This window comes from Trachurus japonicus, chromosome 4, assembly GCF_045865225.1.
Source record: "Trachurus japonicus isolate A0001 chromosome 4, Traja_1.0".
Lineage (NCBI taxonomy): Eukaryota > Metazoa > Chordata > Actinopteri > Carangiformes > Carangidae > Trachurus > Trachurus japonicus.
The window spans coordinates 27,416,145-27,436,477 of record NC_140910.1 but is presented as its reverse complement, the minus strand read 5'-3'; the positions used below and the strand labels follow the sequence as shown (position 1 = coordinate 27,436,477).

General features: G+C 41.4%; 1 long non-coding RNA gene across 1 annotated transcript in view; it reads right to left on the bottom strand.

The window, feature by feature from the left end:
• Positions 1–4,797: 4,797 nt before the first annotated feature.
• LOC146989094 (uncharacterized) overlaps positions 4,798–20,333 on the bottom strand; it is a 176,333-nt gene continuing 160,797 nt past the window's right edge. The window contains exon 4 of the long non-coding RNA XR_015035743.1: positions 4,798–4,844. This is a non-coding gene — a long non-coding RNA (uncharacterized LOC146989094). The remainder of the gene's footprint in view (positions 4,845–20,333) is intronic.

Below are 20,333 nucleotides of genomic sequence, written 5' to 3'. Positions count from 1 at the left end.
AATTGATGTTATTATATAAAGTCAAGGGGGGAGAGGGGAGATGGTCTTTATATCAAAACAACACATTCCACACAACAAAGAGAGAAAACACGAGCTGACATATGTTACTGTGGGTGTTTTGATCTGATGGTTAAGGTCAGGGAAAGATCATCTTTAAGGTTACATCGCCTGTTGGAGAGACATGTTCTTACTTTTATAACTGTGTCGCTGCAGACAGAAGCTCCTGATCTGCTTTAATGTAGATATTTTGTAGCGTAAGGAAGAGGCCATGTGGAGTGGAATGAATGCGATTATATGGGCGGTTGTGATTTAAAAGGATAGTTCACCCAAAATTAAAATTTCACTCATTATCTTCTCACCCTCATGTCGACTAAGGGCTGGGAGAAGTTTCAGAGTCCTCCGTGGCTTCTCTGAGTCACAGCGGGGCTCCGTGCAGCACTGCATGTCCATATGATGGTAGCAAACGGGGCTCACTTTTCTTCGTCCAAAAACACACACCAAAAAACATCCAAATACCTCCATAGTGCTTGTCTGTAATGTCCCTCTTGTATTGAAGCCCCAACATGAGAAATTGTTCCGAAAATTGTTTGTAGCGGAAGCTCCCAGCACTGCTCTTCCTGGTCCGTCCAAATCTCGCACGATTTGCATCGACACCCAGTTCGCGGCTCCGCAAATCGCGTGAGATTCCGGCAGAGCAACACTGGGAGCTTCCGCTACAAACAGGCTTGAAATATAGACTTGTTTAATTTTTTTCGGAACAATTTCTCATGTTGGGGCTTCAATACAAGAGGGACATTACAGACGAGCACTATGGAGGTATTTGGATGTTTTTTGGTGTGTCTTTTTGGACGAAGAAAAGTGAGCTCCGTTCGCAACCGTCACATGGACATGCAGTGCTGCAGGGGGCCCCGCTGTAACTCAGAGAAGCCACGGAGGACTCTGAAACTTCTCCCAGCCCTTAGTCGACATGAGGGTGAGTAGATAATGAGTGAAATTTGAATTTTGGGTGAACTATCCCTTTAAGTGTGAATGCTCATTTTTACATTTTCACTTATAAATAAACAACTGATGGTGCGATTTTCACTGCGTCCCTTTACGCTTTAAGAATACGATGTGTTAGCCAACACAACACTGATGGTGCCGACAATATTGTGACATATTTTACACCTGTAAGAAAAAAAAACGCAGCTCCTGAGACTACAATATTTATTTGACGCCTATCTCTTTAACATATTATAACTGTACTTATAATTCAGTTATAGCACTGTATAACTATAATTATAAACACTCATAAATTATCATAATGCTCTATAACAATAATCATAACACACTATAAAGCATTTTATCATGACTTATAAGGTCAGGTATTATAATGAGTTATAAATGTTAGTAACTCGCTGACAATGCATTATAAATGTAGTTGTAATGTATTATAACTGGCTTATAAACATGTATAACTATCATTATAAACACTCATAAACGATCATAAGACTTAACACATCATAGAGCATTTTATAATGACTTATAAGGTCAAGTGTTATAATAGAGTTATAAAGCTCTATAATGTGTTATGCTTATTGTTATAAAGCATTATGATAATTTATGAGTGTTTATAATGATAGTTATACACGTTTATAAGCCAATTATAACACATTATAACTATATTTATGTGCATTGTCAGCGAGTTACTAACAATTATAACGTATTATAATACCTGACCTTATAAATCATGATAAAATGCTTATAGTATGTTATGATTATTGTTATAAAGCATTATGATCATTTATGAGTGTTTAACTATAATTATACAGTGCTATAACTGAATTATAACTCATTATATGTATGGTTATAATGGATTATAGAGATAGGCGTCAAGTAAAGTGTTATTTCACCTCATGGCCATATTGCAATTTTTGATTACATGTAAAGTAAATGTGCAACAGTGTATTGGCACTGTAGACACACACACACACACACACACACACACACACACACACACACACACACACAGATGTGCACACACACACTCTTGCATTAAAGCCCCTACAATGTAAAGGAGCAATAAGCAGTGATAATCCCCCCAGGATCCTTCATGGGAACAGTCTCCTGTTGTTTAGTTGTAATTATCCTTTAATATGGGCTCTGATGTCGTCTCTGCTTTCTGGTGCTCTATCACACACACACATGCATACAGTACAATACATACACACCTTGTCTCTGTTGCGCGTGCACACACATACACACACACACACACAGCGTTGCTCTGTGCATCATTACACTCACTGTATTGCCTTACACAGGTAGAAACCTGAAGACTGTGTTAAGCTGTTTAAGACTCTTTTAGCTTCATTAAGACAGACAGAGCTCAGTCAGACAAAGTAGCTTTCACTGAGGCCCACAGTCTGCGGCATTCAGTCATGGATAATTTAACACAGACCAAATGTCAAGTGATTTTCAACTTTTACTTTGATTCTGCTCCCCTTCTTCTATTCTATTCTATTCTATTCTGTTCTGTGTTTTCTATTCTATTCTAGTCTACACTCGTAATAATACAAATGTGCTGACTGAGAAATGTTCTCTTGTCTGGTAGCCAATGTCAATCATCTTCCCCCGTGTTTGTGGAAATCACACCTGAGCCAAAAAGCGCTCAGCAAGTGGTTTCACATGTCTCTGTTAACGCCTGAGGAGGACGACGGGACCGATTCAACTTCAGAGACGCTTCAGAGTAGCATCAGAAATTAAAAAGTGGGTGAGTGGGTGGTGGTGGAGAGGAGGAGGGGGGGAGGGGGGGGGGGGGGGGGGTGAATGATCTGACAGAAATTCTCCTCATGACAAGACAGAAGTTGGTATTTTCTGTTGGTGCGAGTCGCTTTAATGTGGTTTCACAAGCAGACCGGAGATGAAAGCCACGAGGAGTCGTCTTTTAAAAAATGTGAAATTTTTTTATGATCTCAGTCAGCATAAAATTCCTTATATTACTCAAGTCAGAGAGGCTTCTACACAGCCTCATGCTGTTATCCCGCTTTTTTTTTTCTTCACAATTTCCTTTCCTTACATGCAATTAGAGCTTCCTCAGACTTTATACTTCAGTCATGTTTTTCCTCAACAGCTGTGTTAAAAGAAAAAAACACACACCTCTCACCATCATACTATCCTGTTCCCTTTAAATTCATCTATGTAAAAAAAAAAAATTACTTTCCAAGCGATTTCATCATACGACTGGGACATTTTCTGTGGCTGATCAGGATGATGGAGTTGCGGTTATTAGAGACTGAATTAAGCTCAGCACCATGTCTTCAACTTTTAAAAGTCAAACTCTAAACTTTTATATGTGAGAGTGCGTTCCTCAAAATCCATGTGTGGTTACAGATCGCTGTGTCTACTGTACGTTAACATGCTTCGTGCTTATTTTGTGTTCCTGTGTGAACATGGACATGTGCATTGTGATTATACATTTCCCATCTTTAAAGAAACTCTGCATCTGTCTTCCTAAACCTTCCCTGTCAGCTGGAAAAAAAACACCTGCTTCTGTTAAATCTGCTCACCGGTCCCAACAAAAATGTCAATAAACTGCCTCTCTACTAACAAAAAAAAGAAAAGAAAAGAAAAGGAATATTCCTCCTCTGCAGGGTCTGACTCAATCAGTGCTGTGTTGTGACGCTGCTCTGCCACCAGGGGGCACTGCAACTTCATGGCCCTCGAGTGGAGCAGAGTGAGGAAAGGCATGATACGAGTAGTAAGAGTTGGTGACAAAGACAAGAAAGTGCGACAGAGGGAAAGACACAGGGAGAGAGAGCGGTTAGGAAGACAAACAGTGATGGTGAAAGTGGTGAAAAGTGACGTGACAGCGAGAGACAGAGGGAAAAAACAGGGGGAGGTGAGTCGAGGACAAAGACTATAAAACTCTCTATGTGACCTTAATGCTGTGGTCTGACGTAAAACGAGCATCACACCGACTGTAGTTTGGGATCAAATCAGACCAAAATGTTCTTTTTTTTGTTTTGCATCTGTTAAATTTCAGAAATGTCTCAACATGACTCTTCGGACGGTCCTGGTCTGATAACTCTCATTAGGTAAGAGACTCAAAAGACGACAAACTGGACAATGAAAACGTGAAAAAGCCCCAGAACGCCGACGTTATGAAAGAAAGTGTGAGAGTCAACAAGGGGTCGAAGTGTCAAAGCTCCAGACAACAAGGTCAGCACTTTGCTCAAGGTCAAGACTGTATACGACCACAGAGAGAGAGAGAGAGATGGAGAAATATAAAGAAGAAGTTACATTTTAAAGAGGAAAAGTCAACGGTGATGGTTTGGGAGGAGAGTTCAGGTGTCGTCTTCATGATAAAGGATCAGTTTCAAGGTGACAGATTATTTTTCCGTCTTAAATTTACATCTACAGTTTAGTTTCCTGAGCTTTAGGTACATAGTTTAACATTTAAGCATATATTGAATAACAAACACTGTTAGGAGTTAATAAAGACCAATGTGCAACTTTTAGATACGAAACACAGCGGAAAGTAAAAGCACTCACTCACTCACTCACTCACAGATGATGTTTTTCTGAGCTACAACAATAAATGTTCTTTGTTTCAGACTTGGATTATTTTTCATAATGTTGTGGAACAATGAGAAAAGAAGAAAGAAAGAAAGAAAGAAAGAAAGAAAGAAAGAAGGAGGAGGAAGAGGAAAGGAGGAAAAGGAAAGACTGAAAGAAAGAAGAAAGAGACACAAAGAGGAGAAGGAGAGACGAGAGAGAGAACGAGTCAAAGGGCTGGAAGTGTTTCCTGAGTGTGTGTGTGTGTGTGTGTGTGTGTGTGTGTGTGTGTGTGTGTGTGTCCAGGGGTCCTAGAAGTGGGAAAAAAACATCTGTGACCGCAGTGATGTCATTGAGAAGAGTGGCAAGAGAGGAGCAATTAACCATCACACACACACACACACACACACACACACATACACACATACACACACACACACACACATACAACACACACACACACACACATACACACATACACACACACATACACACATACACACACACACACACATACAACACACACACACACACACTGCATGGGACAAAACAGAGCTGTAAAAACAGGGCCAGCTTGCGGCCAGTCAGTCCGTTACCCATAATGCCTTGGGGTCTGGATGGTTGTCACTAGGTTCCGGTCGGCGTGGCAACAAAGCTTATTAATCTGCTGATGGAGGGCCAGCTGCAGAGGTGGCAGACACACACACACACTTGGACGCACAAACACACTCAAACACGCACACGCATTTGGGTTTGCATGCACATAAACACACACACATCCAAAATAAGCACAATTAAGCGACTGTTTGTTGCGACTCAGTTTTAACGCTCTTACACACACACACAACTTCTCTGACACTCACACGCACGCACACACACACATTCTTGTGCGCTTGCTCACCTCTGCATCGTGTTGGTTTGGAGTCCAACACTCTGAAGGTCAACACAACACAACACTCAGCGTGACACTTAATCATTTCTCTGCGCTCGCTATCACAACACGCATCATCACTCACCTTCTCTCCGTCTCTCACCGCTCAACGTCTCTGATTGGTTCGACAAACACACAGAAAGTGAGACTGAAAGTGTGTGTGTGTGTGTGTGTGTGTGTGTGTGTGTGTGTGTGTGTGTGTGTGTGTGTGTGTATCTATCTGTAGTGTGTCCATATGTGTGCGGTGTGTGTTTCTTTCTCCAACTTTAATGCTGTTCCCCCAGCATATCCTTGCTGGTTGCCTAGAGACAGGGATTTGAGCGAGGCCCCTTGGTTCATTCCCACACAGTCTTCTGGTCCGTGTGTGTGTGTGTGTGTGTGTGTGTGTGTGTGTGTGTGTGTGTCTGCGTGTGTGTGTGTGTGTCTGCGTGTGCGTGCGTGTTGAAAGGATATTTCTCTCCTTTTGCCTTTTGATTCATTCTCAGTGTGAAGCCGCTCCCCGTGGAGACAGTATGGGTGGGCAGAGAGGAGGAGAGGTGGAGGAAGAGGAGGAGGAGGAGGAAGAGGAGGAGGAGGAGGTGAAGAGGAAGAGAGGGAAAGAGGAGAGAGAAGAGGAGGAGAGAGAAGAGAAGAGGAGAGGAAATGGGGACAAAGTGAAAGAGCAGGGAGTGATGGAGGTTAAGTTAGGGAAGAGTGGAAGAAGCAACGGGGAGAAAGAGAAAGAGAGAGAGAAAGAGGGGGGGGGAGAAAAAGAGGAGAGGAGCTGCTGGGCTGTATGAACGATGGAGGGAGGAAAAGGAGGGAGAGCTGTTGGTCACACATCAAGGCCTGGAAACAAAGAAGCCAAGAACTCTCCCTCCTCTCCTTCCTCCATCCCTCCATCCCTCCATCCATCCATCCCTGACAAACACAAGTTTCTCTTCTCACAGGAAGAGAGAGGGTCCAAATGCTGCAGCCACCTGACGGACGGAGAGAAGGAGAGAGAGAGAGAGAGAGAGAGAGAGAGCAACATGTGTGCACGGTTCGGTTTGTTTTATAACTCGTTTTCACTTTCATGTGTGAAAGCATCAACAATTATTTACTGCCTCAGTCCTCCACCAGCTGGAACTCCAAGAAGTCCACCTTAAATCTCTCCTCTGTCCGATGAGAACCCGATAATTAAAGGAATAGTTCAACATTTTGGCAAATTGGCCCATTGCCATAATCCCTATAGTCTTAGCAGTAGGTTCGTTACCTTTAATTGTTGGTGCAAGCTATTTTTAGAACGGCGGAGCAGAGCCGCGAGCTGCTCAGAGCTACGCTACGGAGGCTCATGGGATTTCTTGGTTTCCCTCATCAAACTCATCAAATACACAATCCAACAACTCCAAAACGCTCTGGTGGACAAGTTGTGACCTGCACATTCACCACGCTATGAGATAATAACAGAACGTTACCAGACAGAGTTGTTTTAGAGGTAAATTCATGCAAAATCGCTGATGCGTGTTCCAGTCGGGGACAGTTTTTCAGCAAGCAGCCTCTGTATTTACCTCTAAAACAATTCTGCAGTGAGTTGATGACGGTGTTTGTTGTTTACCTGCAGCTGGACTTCCTCTTCCGCTTTGGTAGCCAACAGCATGAGGGTCGTTTCGCACAAGAAAAGCAGGTGTAAATGCAGATATCAGACATAGGTCACTTCAATTGAACATGTAAACAGATGGATGAAAAAATCGGATATAGACAACAAATTGGAATTGGGCTTCAAGGCCTGTACTGTAAAGACAGCCTAACTCAGTGTTGACAAGATTGATTTTCCTTAGGTTATGTGACGTATGAAACCTTGAATCTGTTTCTATGAGACTGCAGCTTCACTGGGTGGAAATATCCTTCACAAGCATCTTGGCATCGGATGTCAAGTGTCTTATATATTAAAAAAAACATTGAATAGATAAGTTAACAAGGCTTTAAAGGCCTGTTTGACAGAAATAATGTTCACGGACGAGGTAATGAATCAAAACTTTATCAATATGTCTCAAAAGAACATATAACAGAAGTACCTGTATGTTCACTTTGAAACATTTTAAGTTACATACAAGTATTATAACTTTATGGGGTGTAACAATACACAGAAATCACGGTTCGATAGGTATATCGGTCGGTTTTTAGGATCGGTTCGGTTAATTTTCGGTACAGTAAGGGAACAAAATGCAAAACATAAATTTGCTTGTTGTTTATTAGGAATTTTTCTAAACCAAATTTACACGTTTTAGTCAAATGTAATTATTTTACCATTATACAAAATATGAAAATAAAATAGAAAATAGAATACTGTTGCCTAATAAGTTCAATAAATTATTCTCAAATAAACAAAATATATAAAATAAGCCTTACAATGAATAAAATATTCTCAAATAACCGAACCAAACGCCCCGTACCAAAACGGTTCAATACAAATACATGTAACGTTACACCCCTATAACTTTAATTGGGAGTTAAGATGTGAAAAAGAAAAAGATTTTTTGCTTATTGTGTGACATTGTCTATTCGCTGGTTATTCAGTGTTATAGCTCAGTTTTATATTTAGTCGGGGCTTAAACAGCATTTTGCAGTGACAATACAGATTTCCTCCAATAATAGGAAACACAGAAAATTACTACTTCGGTGTCACTAATAACAGTTATTACCATTCAGAAAGTAAGTTGGTATCCGTGTTGTATCATCATCATCATCATCATCATCATCACCTCGTAGAAGAAGAGGAAGTTGAATTGTCCCAAAAAAAAAACTGCTTCCCACCTCTGTCACTCTGACTTATTATTTACAACAGGATGAGTCATCATCACGGGGCCCACGCCGCACGGCACTACTGTATCTTACATGACAAAGTGACACTTTAATTTACTTCCCACTAGTTTGAATTCCCACTGTCTTTGAAGTGACGAGGACGTTACACACACACACACACACACACACACGCGCACACACACACGCGCACACACACACCAGCTCTATCGTCGTGTTGATCGCTGTCAAGAGACTAAACTAACGAGTAGAGTGTGGAAGTAAATTAATAGAACAACAACTTTCCTGCTTATCCTCCTCATCCTCCTCTTCCTCATGTCGTACCTCCTCCTCTTCCTCCTCCTCCTCTTTATCATCATCCTCATCATCATCATCATCACCCCCCTCCTCCATCATAATGCCTCCTGATCCCAATCAACCCCCTCGTCCCCCCGCCTCCCCCCCTCCCCTCTGCATTCCTCCCTGCTGATGTCAGACTCCAAATGAACCACAGTGTGTGTGTGTGTGTGTGTGTGTGTGTGTGTGTGTGTGTGTGTGTGTGCGCTAAAGGGTCAGGCTTGGTTGCCAGGACGATAGGCCCTCCAACAGCTTTCTGCTCCGATGCTTTGAGCCCCGAGCCCTCCTCAAAGCATCATGGGAAAACAATTAAAACCTCCTCCAAATCTCTCTCGCTCTCCTTCACTTTCTTTCCCTCTTTGTCCTCCTGTTTCTCTCTCTCTCGCTCTCTCTATCTCTCCATCCCACCCTCTCCATCTCCATCCCTCTCTCTCTCTCTCAAGTTTGAGTTTCCCCCTGAATTAGAAGCAAAGTTTTTATTTTTATTCTATTACCCACCTGAGGGGCTTTATTCATACCACTATAGTCTGAACACTGTGTGTACATGTGTGTATATGAGTGTACATACATGTGTGTGTGCGTCTGGGTTTCAAATTCACTGTGAATGAAAGGGAACAGCACACACAAAAACACACACACACACACACACACACACACACACACACACACACACACACACACACACAGACACAGTGTCTCACCTTGTAGTAGGAGGGATGTCAGAGGCTGAATGTAAAAGCTGAAATCTGAAGCTGCAAAAGTTTCGGACATGGATTTTCTCGCCGGGTGAAAGATCGTTACTGAAAAAGTTACAAACCTTCAAAATCTCTGTTCACACAAACAGAACTAAAGTCCATCTCCTGGCTCAGCTGCCAAAGTTTCTGATGACTGCCTACACATACGACGCTGACATTATCATTAGCCCATATAGACCTTTTGAATTTTGCATTAGTATTATATCATTTTTAAATTATGTATTGCACTCAAATTATGTAGCACAGTATGTTACTATGTCTAGGTTGCTCCCTTTGCACTCTATTGTTTTTGACATTGTATGATACATTTTTATCATATACTTCCTCTTTGTATCCTATTTATCTCCCTTGCACATTTCCCCTTGGAGCTTCACAAGAATTTCCTTCGGGATGAATAAAGTTCTATCTATCTATCTATCTATCTATCTATCTATCTATCTATCTATCTATCTATCTATCTATCTATCTATCTATCTATCTATCTATCTATCTATCTATCTATCTATCTATCTATCTATCTATCTATCTATCTATCTATCTATCTATCTATCTATCTATCTATCTATCTATCTATCAGTGTTTAAGGTTAAAGAGTGAGTGATATAAAAACTCAACCTTCATCCCTCATGCTTTACACATGTTTGTTTCTGCTGTACATTTTGTGATTTTACTGTAATATTAGAGTTCATAGGATTTGACTTGTTTTTGGAGCTTGCCTCTTGTGGTCATTTGAAGAGCTACAGGTTGCTTTCCACTGAGACGTCCTCTCTCTCCACATTACAGTAAGGACACATAACCTACTTCCTGCATGCTCATTGGACGCTGACTCGTGACCTGCAGAGATGTCTGATATGAAAGTTTTCCAGGATGCGAAAAATGACTAATGCCGCAAGGACATCATCCAAACCAATATCACCGCACTGCTATGACATGACTTCACTTCTGTATGTGGTGTAGGTAAACAAGAAGGAAAAACATTCCCACACAGTGTAATTGTATAAACACACAACTATAATTGTACTTAATCACCAGGCTGCGGTGGATTAATGAGCCAAGAGGTTTGATGTGTGATGTCTTGCCCTCTCTGTGTGGAGATTCCCCCCTACACAAGTTTTTCTGTTTACTTTGATACGCCAGTGCATGCTGGGATATGTCTGTGAGGGATCATTCTGGGTTGAGCTTTCTCTATTCTGGGATAAGTGACCTTGAATAAAGGTCAGATTGATTTTCTACACAAAAAGAGAGACTCCAAAGTAAGTGATTTAAAAAAAAATAATAAACAAATCAAAACACCTAATCCCAGTCAGAAATACATTATGCAATGTCAAAACACCATTCATGTGCCTGTTGTAAGGTGGCCCAGAGGGGTCAGCACAATACGAAAGCCACAACACAAATGCAAGAATTGCAACATGATTACATGAATATTGTGGGTACAATTTACATTTGTGTTGTTGTTGCCATGTATTGTGTGGTGGCTTTTGAATTGTGTTGACCCTTCTGGGCCACCGTTCCCTTGTTGTGTTTGCAGGAGGCAAAAGTTGGGAGAGGAAAGTGAACAGAAATAGCCGAGTCAGGGGCGTCAAATAGCTCAGCGGGTAAAGCAGGCGCCCCATATGCAGAGCCTGTCTTCCTCACTGCTGCGCCCCCTGTTCGATTCCACCTGCGGTCCTTTGCTGCATGTCATATCCTATCCATTAAAGGCCTAAAAAGCCCAAGAAATACTAAAAAAAAAAGAAATATAAAACTTTGAAACCCATTTAGTGACGTCCTGTTCCCAGTCCTCAGGTGTCACTGACGATGACGTTATAATAACCAATAGACATGATGTGCAGAATTACATAAACCATAATTAACCTATAGATTCTATCCATAAATCTGATACATTAATCTTGTTTGTCCTGCTCTGTAGTCAGTTTTCTTCAGGTTTATCGTGAAAATTAATTTCACATCCTGACCTTGTCTCAGGAGCTTGAACAGGCGAGACATGCTGGGTCGTAGTAATCCTCTGTGATACTAACTCTTCTCGATCTGACAGGGCCCTTTGTGCACTTTTCTGCATTGTCATTTCCATAAACGGTACAGCTAACACATCATCCGGTGCCATCCTATTATCTCCACATGTACTTTACAAATTAAATTAGGCCTTTCTTTCCATCTTGTTACATTTCCCCAACAGCTGAAATAATTTTGGGAGCCGCAGTAATTTACTACACAACATTAACATTTTCTGTCCCGAGCCGTCACGTCTTCGTCGCTCTGACAAACTTACTGAAGTCATAGATAATTAATTTGATTCTAAATTACAGCTTTCCATCGCGCCGTGCGCCCCTCTTGCAGGAGTTTGTTGTGACAAGCGAGCGCGCCGCTCGTCTCCAACCGTGATTTCTGTCGGCCCCGATGACAAAGATATCATGCGGCGCGTCTTTAAACATGATGCTGACATGTAGCACTTATCCACTCACTCAGAGTGAACAAGACAGCATTGCTCCTCGTGACACTTCCCTCATTTCCAATGATGCACATGTAAGGGGTCGCCTCCGCATGACGATTAGTAATAATAAGAGTTCTTGAAAATTTTGGGATGTACTTTATTTATTTATTATTTTTTTGTCAAGAGGGGAATGAGGTGGGGAGCTGGAGGGGGACAAAAGCTGCCAAAGAGCCATTGTGTCTCCGTAAAACGAGACATTTCTTCTATTGTGTGTGAATGAGTCACTTATGAAGGCAGCAACGTTGTATAAAGGGAGACATTTATTTAATTCTGATTCCGGTCCAAATTTGCATCTGAAACAATGAGCAGGCCTCATTTGATGTGTTTGTGTTGTTGGGTGACTGGAAGCTGAGGAGAGGAAAGGAAAGGAACGCAAAGGAAAGGAACGCAATGGAAAGGAAAGGAAAGGCAGGAAAAGAGGAGATTAGCGGCTTTTTTACATGTGAAATATTATGTTTCTCTTCCACAATGAGTTGTGCCACATGCAGGTTGTTGTTGTTCTCTGGATGATGAGGTATGTTTGTTTGTGTGTGTGTGGGTTGATGTACTGCCACACCGTACTGTATGAACGTTTAGTTTTCAGTCTCAAAGTCAAGGAGACTTTCTCTATTCTGGGATAAGTGACCTTGAATAAAGGTCAGATTGATTTTCTACACAAAAAGAGATACTCCAAAGTAAGTGATTTAAAAAAAAAATAATAAAAAAATCAAAACACCTAATCTCAGTCAGAAATACATTATGCAATGTCAAAACACCATTCATGTGCCTGTTGTAAGGTGGCCCAGAGGGGTCAGCACAATACGAAAGCCACAACACAAATGCAAGAATTGCAACATGATTACATGAATATTGTGGGTATTTGTGTTGTTGTTGCCATGTATTGTGTGGTGGCTTTTGAATTGTGTTGACCCTTCTGGGCCACCGTTCCCTTGTGTTTGCAGGAGGCAAAAGTTGGGAGAGGAAAGTGAACAGAAATAGCTGAGTCAGGGGCGTCAAATAGCTCAGCAGGTAAAGCAGGCGCCCCATATGCAGAGCCTGTCTTCCTCACTGCTGCGCCCCCTGTTCGATTGCACCTGCGGTCCTTTGCTGCATGTCAGTTTTCAGTCTCAAAGTCGATCAATAAATCTCTAAAATTGATTTCTCGCACAGGTCAGTGACTTTTGACTGTTTATACAACAACCTTCATCTCGTCCGAGGAGCCTTGTGGGAGGAGAAACCTTCTGACTACTCATCCCGATCAAAAAGTCAGGTATACGGACTCGACAGAAGTTTATTCAGCCTTTGAATACTGTCTTTTTTATACAACCTCTGTCTGAGTATATGTTTGACTGCAGCACTTGTGTGTTTGAACCTCGGTGTTCATCAGGTCCGTGACCCTGCACCACTCAGGTCACAGCTCTTTCAGAGAAACTTCTTCTTTTCTTTCTTTTTTTTAACCTCTGAAGTGACGTTTAATGATTTTATTTATTGCTGTGTTGGATTGACATTGGTTTTCTATATTTTACAAGTACAGTTGGAGTTGGAAATCTACTGGAGAAAAGTTAAGAAAAAATGAAATAAATGTCAAGGTTCTCAGGTTAGCTAAAGGAGATTACGAAGCTCCACCACTTGCTCCTTCTTCTCTCTGTTGGCTGAACCTGGATAATTCCTATTTTTGAACAATAATCCCAACATCCGGACAGCTCTAAAAGAAAGGTAATGATCACACCAATCAAAACTTGGAAAGTAGGACAGATTGAGGTGGAAATGTTATTCAAAAGTAGCGTGCTAATTTCAGGTCACATCCAGAAACTCATAAAATATGAACCATTTGTGTGAAATTATGTCATAATTGCTGTGTGAAAGCTAAAGTCACACTGACGTTGACCTTTGATCACCAAAGCAGTTCATTCTCAAGTGCAAGTGGTGATTTGTGCCAAAAATGAAGACAAAACTGTATTATATGCTGTCACCAAGAGCGTGACCTTCGACCTTTGCAGGAGCCAAGGAAAGTCAAGACGTTATTGGTAGATGATGATAAATTATACATGGATAAAACCTGTTCACCAATTTCAAGCTATGTTACGTACAGAACTGTGAAAACATTTTGAGAGTATACTTTCTTTCCACTATCATTATTTCATCACCATAAAATTATATTGGCACTAAAGTAGAGAGACACTTGTTATTTACTCCAGTACCAAACATGAATGGCTGTTGTTCCTCACAAGTCCTCCAGTTATACAGCAGAATATTTAGAACATTTAATTTGATGTAATTTAAAAATGACAGAAAAGACAGAGACAGAGAAAGTGAGACACACAAGGACGAGGACTGAAAAACAGACGGAGAGACTTTGGAAGAATTCTTGTTGACCTGCTGTCTGGTCTAGCCTGAGGCCACGTGCACATGCACATGCACATGCACAGTGATGTCAAAGAACTCAGTGTGTGAAAGACCAAAGGACATGTCACATTTTTTGCTGTGTAACATTCCAATAAAATAGTTGTCCTAATTTTAAAATCCTTAAACGCATTCATACAGTGTCTCTTTGGTAATCTGTGCAGCCATCTAGCTGGGGCATTTTAAGCATGCTGGGAAATTTGTTTGTTGTGTGGTCCTGAAAATGTTGGTGTGAAAGGCCCTGCTGATTTTTGTTTGGATATCATTTCTTTAATCTATATTTCTGTTTAGTAATATTTTTCACAGACGATTTTGAAATATGACCTAGTTTCAGTTATCACTCGTGAGAAGTAATTTGTGTTTGGATTATTGATATGGAAACATGTATAATTTCGGTAAGATCTAAAAAATGTCCTCTGTTTTAAGTAGACATTGAACTTCTCGTTTTCATTTCCTGTTTGTTTATTGGTTAGCCAGGTGTCAGTCTGATACCAGCAGCCAATCAGAATCAAGTTGAAGGTGAACGTTGTAACCTATCGGATTCGGAGGAGGGCGGGACTTAACGGAGTGCGTAGGAACCTAGGAACAAGAGCATTAACTTACTGTAGCGTAACCGGTGAAAAATACCGAGACATTATATTATTTGTATGTTAATAAGTTACTGTAGTTCATGTAGTTAACACACTCGGTATTTTTTTTAATAAGTTTGTGTGTCCTATAAAATGGGTGAACGAGTCGTGTTTAGTTTTCAGTCAGTGATGTTGCTAATGCTAACGTTAAATTAGCACAACCTGTTGTTAGCAGGCTAGCTGGAAATACGTTTTCTACCGAGCTTCAAGTTCTGAGTCAGTATGAACTGAATAATATGAACATAAATGATTAACAGACAGAGAGTTTATTATAGTTTGTGGATTTTATTGATAGTTTGCTACGGACGCTGTCACTACTGCTGCTGCTGCTGCTGCTGCAGGAGAGGTGCTAGCTCGTGCTCAGTCAGGACGTTCTGCTGCCATGGAAACATGTTTTGCACACGGACCAGGACGCGTCATCTCCACTGTGGCTCCAACGGCTCCAGAGGAACAGTAAGTACAGAAACAGTTCCATTTCTAGATTATAAGGGACCGTTCGTTATTTATGGAATGGGCCACCGGAGGAAAATGGGGGGGGGTCATGTCATAATATTCTTTGTTGAGGGGTGGGTCCACTAAAAAAAAAAGGTCAGTGAGGGGGGGTCATTCAACATTTTGTCTGGAGGACACTGCAATGCCCGCAGAAAATAAAAACAAAACAAAAACGGGACATTTCAAAGCTGCAAGCACTGACAATGAGAGCAACGGCCCCCGAATCACAACGTTATTTCATGTTGTCTTGATCTGCCCTGAGTTGGTTTCGAACCCGGGTCTCCTGCACCACAGGCGACGATGCTAACCGCTTCGCCAAGAACTCAATAAGGGTTCTGTCCGCGGCTTAGCGCGTCTTTTATGGGTGAGTGAGTTTAACTTCAGTACCATACAGAGGCTACGCTGCCTGCCTGCCTCATTGCGTAACTCTACATAGTCTGAGCAGCACGTACGTTCACGTTGCTTTTGTGAATTGTAAACAAACAGACGCCCCCTCGGTTTTCGCGTCCAGCAGTTTAGCGGCTAATTCAACCGCAGTGATGAATAACTGTACAACTTCATGAACTACATTTGAGGAATAAACGGCAGCTTTTACCTGACGGTAGACCGACGCCTGAGCTACGGTAGCTAACAGTTAGCTGGTTTTATCTACTTTCTCTCTCTCTCTTTCCCTCTCTTTCTTACACACACACACACACACACACACACACACACACACACACACACACACACACACACACACACACACACACACAGTTGTCTGTCATATCTGTCGTAAACCTTGTAATAATACGTTGTTGTTGAGTACGGTTCACATTATTGTTGCTTCGGTTTGAGTGTGGATTAATTGTTAATGGCTTGTTGTGTAATGTGAGCTGGTCCAAAATCGCGATTCTGTTATTGATGAGTTGGGTTTTAATAACAGCTGATAAATGGCACAGAAGGTGTTGCACACATAGTTGTCAAAATGAAATAATGTAGTGTCACGCGCTACGTGATGCGATGTCACGTGTCGGTGGCCGGAGGGGGGGGGGGGGGCATGTATCTTTTGATAAGGCTTATGCAGGGTCATGTTAAAATTTACTGACTCCGACAGGGGGGTCATGTAAAAAAAAAAAAAGTCCCGTGAATCCCTCCGGTGGCACTGATGATAAATAACGAACAGTCCCTAAATGAGCTTCAACAGTGCACCAACACACATTACCATTACTGAATGGTTTAAAAAACAAAAGGGTGATAGTTCTAGGTTAAAAGTGTATATCAGTTAAAGCTAATCTTGGCCTCTCTGCTCCCTAGACAGAGTCATATGCCTGAAGTTGTTGCCCAGTATTATATTTTAATAGCTCTCACCAATTCACTTCCAATACAAAATCGGTTTAAAGAGACCCCAAGAAGTTTGCTTTTGGTTATAAAAGAGTCTCATATTAATGTGGATGAATCTACGTTACTCACGCTTGTTAATGGGACCATAGGCTATTTGATAAATATATTGTTTTGTCTTTATAGTTAGGCTATTTTGATATTATTATTAGTGGTCGACTCGCACAGAATTTCCTAGTTTGGGTTTCCCGGACGCCTGGCGGGTCATGGGAATAACGTTGCTGAATCGCTGGTTGGCATCGTTCATGGTCGGAACTACGATGGTATCTGTCTGATCGTCTTCGAACCTCCGACTTTCGTTCTTGATGAATGAAAATATTCTTGGCAAATGCTTTCGCTGGTCCGTGCGCACGGAGGCTCATGGGAAATGTAGTGTGAAAACACTTCACTTTCCAAAACTCCTCCTCTTTAGTCACTTTAAAATTGTGTATTACAATCCTGTATCAAAACTGAATTGAGTGGGTGAACATCACAAAAGAGAACCAGCAGGATACCCCTAACCTCAATGTGAAGGGGTAAAGATGGGATTGGGCCTAAGTATGTATTTAGCCTATATAATTTATCAAAGTGTGATGCTGAAGTGTTAAAAAAAGAAGAAGAAGAGAAAAAAAACAGTTTTGTTACACAGTGCTCTTGTGTATCTTTTCATACGTCTGTGTTCACCACAGGCCGTGGTCGCGTCCTCCCTGACAGACATCGAGTCCCCTTCTGACAGATTTTAAAAGAAGATTACAAAAGCAGTTTTGCTGTTTTATTTTGAAGGGAGGACCTTAAATAATTTTTGCTTTGATGACTAGAAATAGTACTCGGCATAGTTTGACAGTCCACTGTTGGTAACATGTATGTGTGTGTGTGTGTGTGTGTGTGTGTGTTGAGTGAGACCTCTGGCCAGAACTTGAGTGCCTCTGTCAGCTTTAACTGTCTCCAAAAGCACACCACTGTTTCATTAAAGGAAAGACAAGCAGCCCTCTCCTTCTCTCTCTCTGTCGCTCCATCTCTCTATCTCTCTCTCCTCCTAACTGCTGTTTTGACAGCCATCATGGGCGTGGCTAACGGGCCCGCAAAAGAAATTTGTCTGTCGGTCAGTCTGTCTGTCTGTTTGTCAAATTTTCGGCTGATAAATTGTTGGGGAGAGGATGTGATTCTCCTTTCAGCATCTCTCTCTCTCTTTCCCTCCCTCCCTCCTTCTCGCTCTCTTTCTCTCTCCCTCTCCCTCTCTCTGCTCACCTACTTTTCAATCTCTCCGACATGCATTAAAAGCAACTGAAGGGAACAGCCACAATTTGTAAGATAAGAATTTTCATTTGAATATGAATACTAGTGGGTTTCATTTGTGTGTGAGTGCATGTGTGTGTGTGAGTGCATGTGTGTGAGTGTGAGAGAGAGAGTGTGTGAGTGTGAGTGCAGCAGGTATATTTTGGCATGCTGGGAGCATTTTTTTTTCTTCTTTTACTTGAGTTTTGCTTTTGTATCAGCCGGACATCTTCAGCCTATCAGGACGAGGCAGCGACAGCTGGGATGTTGTTGTCAGGTGAAGTGTTTATTCTGGCACCTTGCCTGTAATCTTTGTCTGCCAGGATGTCAAGGCGATGATGGAAAGACATGACAGAACATAAAACATAAATACGACCAAAACACACATCAAAACATCAAGAAATAAAAGAAGAAAAGAGCAATTTGGGCGGCAATTTGCATCAACTTTCAGACATGAACAACATGTATTTTGTTTTACCCGAAGCTCTGCGGTGCTTTTGATCAGCCGGCAAACTGCTGATGTTTGGCTGTGTACACGGGGAGTTCTGGCAGCCGACAACACACACTACCGGGGGATTTTTCCTCCACTGAATCCAGATGTAAAGAATTAATCACTAGTTTTGACCGAGGATCTAAGGTCACATTAACCAAATAGTTATAATAGATAGAGATTAATTCATTTCCTACTAGTAAATCATCATCATCTGCACATTGGCGATCGATGAGAATCTATAGATGCTGATCAAACAGTCTGATAAACTTTTAGTCTTTCTGTGGTTTTTGCTTCCATCAGTTTTAGAAATGATGATATAATGAATTCATTGTCATGTCTTCTGTGACTGTCTCAAGTCTTTCACTGGATTATTAACTTCATAACTGATTACTATGTGAATTCCAGGGCTGTCAAAGTTAACACAATGATAACACATCGTTGCAAATTCGCACATGTTGTGTTATTTTTGGCCTTTGGCTCAACCTGCAGTCTGAATCAGTAGCTGGAAATGAATCTCTGCTAACCCTTCCCATTTGGCTGGCACTGTCATGGTAATATTTGAGGATGTTTTTTTATGCCAAATGCAGTGAGGCCTTTGCGAGTTTCTGGAAAGTATTTGCTGTTGTTTTCAGTTAGTTATTTCTTTACTATATTTTGAGCGAATTAAAAAAAAGGGTCATTAATCGTGATTGACTGCGGACACATGCCACTAAATATTTTAATTGATCGACAGCCCTAATACAAAACGTGTTCTTTATATTTGTGAGTATTTCATATATTTTAAGTAGGAGCATTTCGTGAAGTGTAGGTTTCACAAACAAGGAGATAGTTAATCTTTTGGCACATAAGCACCACATTGTCATCAGTATCAGGACTTTGAAAAGAATATGCAAGAAAATGCATCTATTCTGCAGAAAGAACCAGGTGGACTTGGAGGAAATCGCTGCTTTTTTCTCATAAAATTGCCACTTTACACTTTACACACCCTAATGCTCCATCATACTAACGCCATTTGGTAGAAACGTTCACCTGGACTCGAAGACAAAACTGAATAGAATTCGATTATCAAAGGTCATAGGTAAAGGTCACGGCGACCTGATGAAACACTGCTTTGTCATGACTCAAAAACTTTACACAGAAGTTAGGACAAGTTTTTGGTTCATTTTTCGTAAGACTCGGGATGGTGAGTTGAACATTTCTGAAGTGCGTTGGGATTTCTGTCCTTGTGTTTCTGCAGTATTTGTGCCGTGATGAAGGAGTTTACAGTTGGCCAAGGTTCAACATTTAACATCTGCCTGTTTTGTGGTTTATTTCTTCAGTAATTTATAATGAAAACTGCAGATAGATGGGGTGGATTGAGTTCATCAAGTTCAGGGGCTGTTCCATCACACCCCGAGATCAACCTCTCTTTCTCGCTCTATAAACCACAAGTTCTTTATAAAAATTTTGGCAGAGGAACTTTTCTTTTTAATAACATTTTTCTGATAATTAACACCGTTGCCCCCCTCCACATGTGCGCCAAAATGAAAAGTCAAAGTCGCAGTCACTTCCATCTTTTAGTCAAAAACATGGATCTGTGAATCTTTTCCAACGTCAGTCCAGACCCAGTTTTTGCTTGGTCATCTCTCACATGGGTGCGTTTTGAATGGTTTTTTCAAGGACCATGATTTTCCATCTGTGCAACAGAAACTAGCAATAAAAATCTCCTCTCCTCTCCTCTGTACCACATCTGTATCCTCCCTCCCCCCCTTGCATCACAGCTAAAGGTGCTGGGCATCTGCCTATATTCCCCACACTGAGAGATGTCTCTGCTGATTAATTGCTGTCTGATCGCTGCTGTTGCTGCTCCCCGCTAATTTCTCTCTGCCTGGGT